At 31.5% G+C, this 12,409-nt stretch overlaps 1 protein-coding gene across 7 annotated transcripts in view; it reads left to right on the forward strand.

Moving 5' to 3' along the window:
* Positions 1 to 12,409, forward strand: part of FKBP5 (FKBP prolyl isomerase 5) — a 209,689-nt gene that overhangs the window by 88,368 nt on the left and 108,912 nt on the right. The window contains exon 3 of one of the 7 annotated variants that reach the window (XM_074236454.1): positions 7,503 to 7,555. The exons of the other annotated variants lie outside the window; for them this stretch is intronic. The gene's annotated coding sequence lies outside the window, so the exon portion shown is untranslated. The remainder of the gene's footprint in view (positions 1 to 7,502; positions 7,556 to 12,409) is intronic. 7 annotated transcript variants of the gene reach the window in all.

Below are 12,409 nucleotides of genomic sequence, written 5' to 3' on the forward strand. Positions count from 1 at the left end.
CTAGGTGGCACAGTGGATAGAGCACCAGCCCTTGAGTCAGGAGTACCTGAGTTCAAATCCGACCTCAGACACTTAATAATTACCTAGCTGTGTGGCCTGGGGCAAGTCACTTAACCCCATTTCCTTGCAAAAAAATAAATAAATAAAGTACAAGAATTCAAAGTTCATAAAGTTGCTGTGAACTTAGAATCAATACTGGTGCTGGAATAGAGGTCAGGGAACCTAAAATCTTTAAGCAGGAACTTCTTTTAAAATAGTGAATTGAGGAGTGGCTAGGTGAGGCAGTGGATAAAGCACCGGCCCTGGAGTCAGGAGTACTTGGGTTCAAATCTGGTCTTAGACACTTAATGATTACCTAGCTGTGTGGCCTTGGGCAAGCCACTTAACCCCATTTGACTTGCAAAATAAACCCTAAAAAAAAATAGTGAATTGAGAAAGGCAGAAAAACATGAATTCTATATGTTCAATCTTTGTTATTCCTGTTCTCTAAGGTCATACTTGAACTCAGGTTCTCCTGAAATCCATGGCCAGTGCCCTCTATACACTGGGTCACCTAACTAATCCTATCTTAAAATCTTTTTTTTAATAAGGCAGTGAGGTTAAGTGACTTGCCCAAGGTCAACATAGCTAGGTAATTATTAAGTGTCTGGGGTCAAATATGAACTGAGGTCCTCCTGACTCCAGTGCCCTATCTACTGCACCACCTAGCTGCCCCCCACCCCAAGACAATTTTGATGATGGCTTTGCTGATATGACATTATGAATTTGATAATTGAATAATTCCAAGGAATCTAAGGAAGTTTCTGATTGTCAGAGTTTTTCTGTTAAATTATAATTGTCTTTTTGAGATGTGAAATCATGTAATTTTAATAAATTTTTCCCCCATAAGGCTTAATAAAAGCTTATCTAATATAGAAGGACAAATTGTACATGGCTATACAATTTATACAGAATTATTATTTTTTTTTTAAAAATGAGGGTTATTCAGCTGTTAGCTCTGATTTGAATAGAATCTTAGGAACACTAAACTTTGAAATTGCTAAACCTCAAAGCCCTTTAAAATGTGAATTGTTATTTGTACATTTTCAACTAGAATGATGCTTATTATTCCAGTAGAGTATCAAATATAGTTTTTTTGTGCAACTACTGTATTTTTCTAGTAAATATGAGTTAGAATCTCTTAGCTTGTCCAAGTCAAAGTTTTTCAGTAGTCTATTTTACCAAAACTGGAAAAATAATGGGAGCTCCACTTGAATTTTCATTACTTAATCAACATACAAGAACTTAATTGCATTATGCCCTACTGCTGTTAATTAATTCATATAGTCATACCTTGAAATGACTCATGGAAGTTAATCTGAATAAAATTTGTATATAAGAAATAAGATTAACGGTTTTGAATTCTTTTAATCAGTTTTGAGGGATATCTGCATTAATTCATCTGCTAGAAGCCAAGTTTCTTTATAGTGAAGTAATTAGAAAAATCACCTGAAATTTTGACAAGAGGTAATTTATTATTATTATTATTATTATTATTATTATTTTATTATTGGCTATAGCAGCTCAGAAAGAGAATCTCTTAAAGTATAGTGGGAGTACAATCCTTATCTTTGGAAGGAGTCCCTATTAAATCACATTTTCTTGAAGTACTGCTTTAAGTGTAGAAAAAAAACTTCTATGTTCCTATAAATCAGGTAGAGTGGGGGTGTAATGCAAGTCTTTTCTATATTACAAAAATAAATTAGTCTACTACATTTAATTGTTTATATATAGCAGAGGTAAGCTAGTTTTACAGGACAAAATTGTATTTTCTCTCCTCTTTCTGGGACCTTTTTGTTTGTTTGTTTGTTTGTTTTTGCAAGGCAATGAACTCAGGTCCTTCTGACTCCAGGACTGGTCCTCTAGCCACTGTACCACCTAGCAACCCCTTTCTGGGACCTTTTAATCTTCTCCCTCCTAGGTGCCAAATGCTTTATATTTTACTGTTCTTCAGCTTTCCTTTCAAAGAAATCATGTCATTTATAGGTGTGATTAATTAGTTAATTATAGAATTTAAAATTGTGATACTAAAAGGAAACTAGTGTTTTCAGAGAGAAATGGATTTAACCTACCAAATACTTATATTTTAAATGTTAGCTGGAGTTGTGGAATGAAAAGTTTTATGCTTACAAAATAAATTCAGGCATCAGCAAGTCTTAATTAAAGGTAAACTTGATGTAATCATTATAGTATGACTGGGCATGAGGTAAAAAGGACACTCCTGCTTTGCCTGAAATAGTTAGTTGTTGATGAAGCCTGGGAGCTAGTTGGGGCAAAGAAATTGGTTGGGTGGTTGTTATTTTTCATTACAAAACTGACATTACTATGTTACTGTCAAAGAACACAGACCAATATTAGCTTAGAAGGCTTTACATAATTGGGCACAAATAGTCCATGTGGACATTTGGAATAGAGTGTCTCTAAATTTGTGCATCTCATGTTTCTTTTGAGCTACTGCAATTCTGCTTTGCCCACGGAGCATAGCACATTTTTGATGAGGGCATGCCATGCTGGGCAGTCCTGTGCCAGTGTCTCCTACTTCTTATAATTGATTTCAAAGTTCTTCTGAGAAACCTTGAGTGTCTTTGTATCATTTCTTCTGACCTCCATGTGAGCACTTCCCTTATGTAAGTTTTTCATTAAAATAGTCTTTTAGTCAAACATACATATGGCATTCAAACAATGTGGCCAGCCCATTGGAGTTGTGCTGTGTATACATAGATGCTCACACCTCTTTAAAGAATTGATACTGGCTTAATTATAGCAGTCATGGTAATTAAACTTTTACTAAGGCACAATTAGTGATCCTTAAAGAGCAATTAGATTTTATCAAAGATTTACTATTGTGATAAGTGAAATTATATTCTGGAGTTCTGGAGAATGATGTTCCTATGATCCTGAGACAATGAATGCTCCTGAAGTAGTTTCTGAATCATCAAAGATAGAGGGTAAATTATTTTGGGGAGCAATGTAAGAGTATGATGTAATGAAAAACCACTGAGTCTTAGTCCTGCTAATGCCAGCATATGCTATGTGGGGTAGCTGTTTCATCTTTTTGGACATTAATTTCAATTTCTCTAAAGTGAAGAAGTAGCAGAATTCTCAGACACCTGAGAACACTAAATACAACATTGTTTTCCAATATGAATTATTCAGAATATGAACTTGAAACTTGAAATAAGTGTTTTGTATATTTTTCATTAACTAGAAAATTTGGTTAATAAGGATATCTCATTTGTCTTGTTCTGCTGAATGATAACTTAGGATTTGTACTTACGTGAGTTTCAGAAGAAATAAGTAATTCAAATAATACCTTTTCATATTAACTTGGACATGATATATTTTTTAAAACAGTGATTTGGTTATTTTGTTGCTTCGGTGTTTAAATTATCTTTCCTTTAATCTTTAAATCAACATAGGTCAAAACCATTCAAAATCTTATTTAAATGGGCTTCTGTGAATTGTGTGGCCAAAAAGAAAATTAATCTCTAGCGGTCAACTTTAGGCATGGCCTCAGATGACAGATATAATCTACTTTCTCTGTTCAAGACTCTTAAAAATTTGGTAGGAGCTAACAAATTACACTTTTCAGGTATGCCTTTTGAAAACTCAAGTCATTTCCATGTCATTGTAAACACTTGAGCATTGACTTCATTTACCCAAATTAAATTAAATAAATACAAGATATCATCAATTTACAAATATATACTAATTTTAAAATTATTATTAATTGGAATTTGAAAATGTATATTCTTGTTCTAAATGATAATCTTAGGCTAACCCACAAAGTCTGTTAAAGTCAGTTGAAGTATATACTTACAATGAAAAAAAATCATAGAATGAAATTATTGTAATATTAGCAATTAAAGAAAAAGAAATCATTGACTCATTTAAATAAACAGGTAAATTACAGCAGAATTAAGTGGTAGGGGGAGAGATTGTTTAGATCTCTGAATGTTTTGGATGTTTTAGGGGTTTTTTGGTTTGTTTTTGGTTTTTTTAGATTTTTTTCAAGGCAGTGGGGTTAAGTGGCTTGCCCAAGGCCACATGGCTAGGTAATTATTAAGTGTCTGAGGTCGGATTTGAACCCAGGTATTCCTGACTCCAAGGCCGGTGCTCTATTCACTGCGCCACCTAGCCGCCCTGGATGTTTTAGTTTTAAATATAATATTGATTGTTTTCATAAGTTTGAACCATATTTTCGTCAATCCTGCTTGTGGTCATAATGAATAATTTTTTTGACAGGATTTTGTTTAAAAATTTTTGAGTCAATATTCCTAAATGATGTTAGCTAATAGTCTTCTTTTCTTTTGTTTTTAAAAAATTATTTATTTATTTTTCCAAATACATGCAAAGATAGTTTCAACAACCATTTTTTAAAGGTTTTTTCCTTTCATCTTTTTTCCCTTTTTCCTTTCCCAAGCAATCAATATAGGTAATATGTGTATAACTATGTTAAAAATATCCATATTTATCAAATTTTAAAAAAAAAAAGGAAAAACCATAATGCATAATACAAATTATAAAAATTGAAAATAGTAAGTAGTAAGCTTTGGTCTGCATTCGGATTCCATAGTTCCTTCTCTGGATCTGAATTATCTTTGACTATGGTACTGCTGAGATAAGCAAGTCCATCATAGTTGATCATCACAGTGTTGCAGTTAGTGTGTTCTGGTTCTGTTTCACTTCAGTCAGCATAAGTTCATGCAAATCTTTCCAGGCTTTTCTGAAGCCCCATTCCTCTTGATTTCTTATAGAACAATAGTACTCCATCATACTGATATACCACAGTTTGTTCAGTTATTCCCAATGGACATCCCCTTAATTCAATTCTTGAACACTATGAAAAGAACTGCTATAAATATTTTTATACGTGAACTTTTTGTGATCTCTTTTGGGATACAGACCTCAGACTAATATTGCTGGATCAAAGGGAATGCACTGTTTTGTTACCTATTGGGCAAAGTTCTCAAAAGGCTGAATCAGTGAACAACTCCACCAACAATGCATTAATGTCCCAATTTTACCACATCCCATCCAGTATTGGCCATTTTCCTTTTTTTGTGTTATTGGCCAATCTGATAGGTGTGAGGTGATAACTTAGAATTATTTTAATTTGCATTTATCTAATCAATAATGATCTAGAGAATTTTTTCCTATGACTACAAATATCTTTAGTTTTCTTTATCTGAGAACTGCCTGTACATATCCTTTGGCCATTTGTCAATTTAGGAATGACTTTTTTCATATAAATTTGACTCCATTCTCTATATATTTTAGAAATGGGTCCTTTATAAAAAACATTGGGTATAAAATGTGTTCCCCAATCTACTGCATTCTTTTTAACCTTAGTTGCATTGGTTTTATTTGTTCAAAACCTTTTCAATTTAGTGAAATCAAAATTATCCATTTTGCATTTTATAATGTTCTTTCTTCTTTCATCATAAATCGCTCCCCATTTCATGGAGCTGACAGATAAACTATTCCTTGTTCTCCTAATTGGCTTACAGCATCTTTTTTTATGTCTAAATCCTGTACCAATTTTGACTTTGTTATATTATACTATACTGTATTATACTATACTATATACTTACTATAATTTGGTGTAGTGTGTGAAATATTGGTCTATACCTCATTTCTGCCAAACTATCTTCCAGTTTTCACAGCAGTTTTTAATTAGAGTGTGTTCTTATCCCAGAGGCTGGAGTCTTTGGGTTTATCAAATAGTAGATTAATATAGTCATTCTCTGATATTTCTTTTAAATCTAATCTATTCCACTGATCTGCCACTCTATTTCTTAGCCAGTACCAAGCAGTTTTGATGACTGTTGCTTTAATAATATAATTTTAGATTTGGTATAGCTAAGCCACCTTCCTTTGCATTTTTTTCATTAGTTCCTTTGATTTTCTTGACCTTTTGTTCTTCCATATGATTTTAGTTACTATTTTTTTCTAGCTCAATAAAGTAATTTTTTTGGTAGTTTGATTGTTATGGAACTGAATAATTAAGTTAATTTAGGTAGAATTGTCATTTTTACTCTATTAGCTCAGTCTACCCATGATTTTATTTGTGTGAAAAGTGTTTTATAATTGTTTTCACATAGTTTCTGATTTGTCTTGGCATGTAGATTTCCAAGTATTTTATGTGTTCTATAGGTACTTTATCTCTTGCTGCTGGGCTTTATTGGTAGAATATAGGAATGCTGATGATTTAATGTGGGTTTGTTTATATCCTGCAACTTTGCTCCAGTTGTTAATTGTTTCAAGAAAGCTTTTTTGGTTGATTTTCTAGGATTCTCTAAGTATGCCATCATATCATCTGCAAAGAACGAGAGTTTTGCTTCTTTGTTACATATTCTTATTCTAATTTCTTTTTCTTTTCTTATTGCTTAAACTAACATTTTTAATACAATATTGAATAATAGTGGTGATAGTGGGCATCCTTGTTTTACATCTGATTTTATTGAGAATGCTTCTAGCTTATCCCCATTACATATAATGCTTTTTGATGGTTTTAGATAAATACTATATCCTTTTAAGGAAAATTCAATTTATTCCTATGTTTTCTCATATTTTTAATAGGAATGGATGCTGTATTTTGTCAAAAATTGTCTCAGCATCTATTGAAATAATCATATGATTTCTGCTGGTTTTCTTCAATTATGCTGATATTTTCCTAATATTTGAACCAACCCTGCATTCCTGGTATGAATGCTACCTGATCATAATGTATTATCCTAGGAATGATTTACTGTAATCCCCTTTGCTAATTTTTTATTTAAAATCTTTGCATCAATATTCATTAGGGAAATTTGTTTATAATTTTCTTTCTCTGTTTTGCCTCTTCCTGGTCTAGGTATCAATACCATATTGGTGTGATAGAAGGATTTTGGCAGAACTCCTTCATCTATTTTTTTAATAGTTTACATAGAATTGGAATTAATTATTCTTTGAATTTTAATAGAATTCACTTGTGAATCCATCTGACCCTGGAGTTTTTTCTTTAGGGAGTTCATTGATGGCTTGTTCAATTTCTTTTTCTGAAATGGAGTTATTTCCTCTTCTGTTCATCTGGGCAATTTATATTATTTGTAAATATTCATTTCACTAGGATTGTCAACTGTATTGGCATACAGTTAGGCAAAAGAACTTCAATTTATTACTTTAGTTTCTTCCTCATTGGTAGTGAATTCATCTTTTTAATTTTTGATATTGGTAATTTTTCATTTTCCTGTTTTTAATCAAATTAACTAAAGGTTTATTTTATTGGGGGTTTTTTCCATAACAACCAACCCTAGTTTTATTTATTGGCTCAATAGTTTTCTTACTTTTTATTTTATTAATCTCCTTTGCTTTTCAGTATTTCTAACTTAATATTTAATTGAGGATATTAAGTTTGATCTTTCTCTAGTTTGTTTAGTTGGATGCCCAATTCATTAATGTTTTTCTCTGTTTTTATACAGGTAAACTTTTGGAGATATAAAAATCCCCTAATAGCTACTTTGACTAAATTTTGGTATGTTGTCTTCTTCTTGTCATTGTCTTAGATGAAATTATAAATTATCTCTCCTATTTGTTGTTTGATTCACTAATTCTTTAAAATTGGGTTATTTAGTTTCCAATTTTTAGTCTATCAACAGTCTTCTTTCCATGTATTATTTTACTCTAGCTTAGTAGTTTATGGGCTATTAGTTTTCACTATCTTAGTCTAGTTTAGGTATTATATTAGCTATATTAGACTTATAAAAAAAATTCTAGTAAAGCGTTTTCTTATTCTATTTTTAAGAATAATTTTTGTAATGTGGATGCCAGTTGTTTGGTGTATTAATTCCCCAGAGAATCCATCATCAGGACTGGGTAGTTTTTTTCCCCCCCATTTGATAGTTTACAGCTAGATATATTTCTTTTTCTGAGGTTGAGTTATTTTAAATTTCTGTCTGGTCTTCTGATAGTTTGAGTATTTTATATTTTTGAAGATATACCTCAGTTTCTTAAAAGAATTGCTTAAAATAAATGTTCTTGATTGTGAATTGTGTGCATAAGATAACCTGATTATTCTTTTTTATTTCTACAGGTTTTGTTATTATTTTACCTTGTTAATCTGTTAATTTTATTTTTATTGATTTGATTTTTCTGCTTTTTAATCAGATTACCTAATGAATTATCAATTTTGTTAACTTTTTCAGAGAATTAGTTTTTAGTTTAATATTTCAATTCCGTGGATATTTTTGTTTTAAATTTATTTCTTCTCTAATTTTTAATATTTCTTGTTTTGGGCTTATTATATTTACTGTGCTTATTAATTAATTATCTTTGTAATTTAAAAAAATCAATTAATCCTCTTTTTTCTGTTTTGTTGATGTATATTTGTAGAGGTATAATTTTTCCTCTGAGGACTGCTTTCACTGTCTGCTAGAAATTTTGCTATATGTTTTATCATTTTCTTTTACATAGTTATTATTTCACTGATTTGTTCCTTGACCCACTCACTATTTCTGATTTAATTTTTTAAGTCTGCATTTTGGTCTCTCTTTGTTTGTGGTCCCTGAACCCATGAATGTTTTTATTGCAATTTGATCTGCAAATGATATATTTTATGTTTCTGCCTTTTTAACTAACCTTTGTTTGCAGTATCTCTAAGATGTAGGGCCTGGTCAGTTTTTGTTACCCTTCCATATGGTACTAGAAAATATACTTACATTTTTTATATTTCTTAATTTTTTTTCTTGCTTTCTTGCTTTTTCTTTCTTTTCTTTCCTTTCTCTTTTTTGGGCAGCTAGATGATGTAGTGGATAGACTACCAGCCCTGTGGTGGGAGGACCTGAGTTCAAATATGGCCACAGATTCTTAATAATTACCTGGCTATGTGACCTTGGACAAGTCACTTAACACCATGGCCTTGCAAAAAAAAATAAAGGAAAAGATGCCTTAGGTTTTTTAATTTTTAACTTTTTAAAAGTTAATGTTTTTCTAGAAATTTGTTCAGTTCAATATTTCCCCTTTACTTATTGTTCTTTGTTGTTTTATTGTTTTACTGACATATCCCAAACTGAGAGAGGGATATTGAAGTTTCTTGTTACTATCTGTGTCTTCTTGTAGCTCAGATAATGTTTCCTTTATGAATTTGGATGCACAGGTATTTGGAGTGTAAAAGTTTATTATTTGATGTTGTTTTATTGTCTGTGGTTCTTTCAGTATAATGTAGTTATGTTACTTGTGCCTTTTTATATTTTGAATGTTTATTTTTTCTTTGTCAGATAGCATGATTGCCATTTCTTTTTTTTTTTAACAAGGCAATGGTGTTAAGTGACTTGCCCAAGGTCACACAATTAGGTAATTATTATGTGTCTGAGACCATATTTGAACTCGAAGTCCTCCTGACTCCAGGGTCAGTGCTTTATCCACTACCCTACCTAGCTGCCCCCATTCCTTTATAGTCACTTGATGCATAGTAATTTTTTTATTCCTTCCTTTTTTAAAATGTATGTCTGTTTTTTAAATATGCTCCTTGTAAACAACATTTTGTTTACTTATCCAATCTGTCACTCTTTCATTTTGTGTTGCTTAGTTCATTCACATTTAAAGTTATCAGAATTAGGTTTGTATTTTCTTCTTCCAACTTTGAATTTTTTTCAAGTTATAATGTTTTCCCCTTCTGCTGTAAACTCAGTATTATGTTCCTTCAGTTACTTCACCTTTATCTTTTTGAAGGAGGTCCTGTTCCCAACTGGCTCTCTTTCCCTCCCCCTATCCCTTTTCTCTTTGTTACCCTTTTCCTTTTGGTTATTGGCTCCTTTTTCCTCTCTTGTTTTTATCTAGTTATCTAATTTTTTCCCCTTCCATCTCTGTTTTCTCTTCTCAGTCAAGTAGATTCCTTCTTTTTCTCCTCTGCTTCAGCTAGCATATTACCTGTTATGATATTGATAAGATTGTTCTGAAAAGGTTAAAGATATATTATTTCAAATATAGTGAAATTAAATATTAGAATTCTTATTCTAGTATTAATCACTTTGAGATTGAATGTATTTTAAATTAATTCTTTGCTTTTTATATTTAAAAGAAATAAAAATTAATTTTCCTTTATCTCTTATAATAAAGTAACAGTTTTTTCTTTAAGATTTTGTTTTGTTTAATACTGAATTAAAAGTAAAAGTTAAATTTATTTCAAAAGACTACTATGTTTATAGTTAAACTTGATCTATCCATGAATCTTAAATAGACTAATAGGATTATTTCTTTTGGAGACATTGTTATTGCCTCATTACTTAAAATATACAAAATGGCTTTTTCATGGCTGTTATATTTTTTCCTCACATGAAGTCCTATATTTTCACAATTACAAATATGTAACAGAAGCATTTTATGAAGTCAACCTATCATTTAGTATGCTAGGAACAATAAATTAAAAATTGATAAAGCCTCATTTCTTTGAAAGGGAATATATTTTTCAATGTCTTTTTAAAGCATCCTCTATCCTATGCCCTTCTTTTGGCTTAACAAATTTCACATTCATGTTTAGAGCTGTTTTTGATCCCATTAATGTACTGTCTACATGTATTTAACCATCATTATATTCTTTGCCACTGAAATCTTTAGCTTTTTGTTAATCTCTAAGTTTAAAAACAATTCTTCGGTGATTGAGAAGATATAAGCATGCCTTTGTAATGTCTAATAATGGGAAAGTACAAGCATTCTGTCAGATTTTTTTTATAGAGGTCAAGGGCTTTGCTAGAATGACTCATATATTTTGGTGGTTCCTTGTGTCTAATCAGAGCTTCAAGAGCATTTTCATATCAAGGCATCATGGGAATTGAAAAGAAAACCAAGAAGGATGTGTAGCGAGGTATACACCCATTCTCTGAGGTAGGGAAGACAGAACAGAGTTACCTGATCCCAAAAGGAATCAGGACTAGAGACCCTTTTTGGAGAAAACTATCTCACAGCAACTGCTCTTTGAGACCACCTAAAGAAAGCTATGACAAATTGGAAGAATATGAAGAATAGTGTCTTAGACATATGGCTCTGGTGATCCCTGAAAATACTATTTCTTAAATAATATTAACGATAACTTTGAGGAATGTAGTCTGGAAAGTCGGAATCAAAAGAACACTTAAGAGATAAATTAAGAACTTCATGGGAGGCAATGCAGAAGCTGAGACAGGGAGTGGCTTTGCGACAAGTAACAGCTGTGGAGGCAGAGCTCAAGAGACATTTGGTTTTTGGTAGAGAAGAGGTAGTAAAGCAGTAAGACTGTAGAAGTAGTACTATCAGTTGATTGACAGCAAGAGGAAATAGTCTCATCATCTAGTGACAGCTGAGGAGATAAAGAAGGAATTGCCTGGTAAATTGCTGAAAAAACAGGGAGCCCTTTCCTGTCTTTGGATTGTGACTTTCCCCCCCTTTTGCCCCTCTTCTCCACTGCTGCAAAAGTTTTTGGAAAAACTTATTTTTATTGGTGTATGAGGGTTTAAAAATGATTTTATTGCATGAGTTTTCTTGTGTCTTGTTAATATGGTGCAATTAAATGCTTTGTCATTGGTTTCTTATGATTTGCCTTTTTTTAGTAGAATCTTCACCTTATTCCCCTTTTTTTTTCATATTGAACCCAAAGGTTTCCCCAGGTTAGGTTAGGAGAACCTGCTAAAATTTTTAGCCTATATATTGAATTTGAATCAGAATGTGGGAAGGGCAGTGAGGAAGAAAAAAATTCCAAAGAGCTTACAAGATTCAGAAAACATGAATTTTTACCCTGCCTTGACTTTAAATTATTAATGCAATTTGGACTAGATGATCTTCTGAGATGCCTTCCAGCTTTAAGGTTCTATTTTATATTTTATACTCATTTATTAGGGAATAAATCATTTTATGGTTCCTTAAGTCTCAAACTCTATTTTTAAATTGAAGTAGTATATGATGTGTCAGGTGATAGCATTTAGATGATATCATTGCCTACTAGATGGGATGTAAATATAGATGATATCATTGCCTACTAGATAGATGTAAATATAAAAACAAAACTAGAAGGAAGGAGAATTATTGGTGTTGTGTGAAAGAGAAATCTGGTGAATATTCTTAGGCATCAAAGAAATCCATAATCATGCAAGGTAAATGGAAAACTGATGTCATAGTATAGAAAATAGTTCCTAATATACTACCATGATGAAATGTACTATGTACTTTAACTCTTAACATTGTGGGGTTGGTCATCATTTTATCTTCTTCTAAAGAACTGACCCAATTGAATTTTCTTCTTTGAATATAATTTACTGTAAATTTTTATAATAGATAGAGGTGAAAAAATAGAACTTGCTTTATAAAACTTTGCTTTATGACCAACTTTTTTAGTTCTATATCTTTTTTTTCTATAAGG

The sequence above is a fragment of the Macrotis lagotis genome, chromosome 5, assembly GCF_037893015.1.
Source record: "Macrotis lagotis isolate mMagLag1 chromosome 5, bilby.v1.9.chrom.fasta, whole genome shotgun sequence".
NCBI classification, from domain to species: domain Eukaryota; kingdom Metazoa; phylum Chordata; class Mammalia; order Peramelemorphia; family Peramelidae; genus Macrotis; species Macrotis lagotis.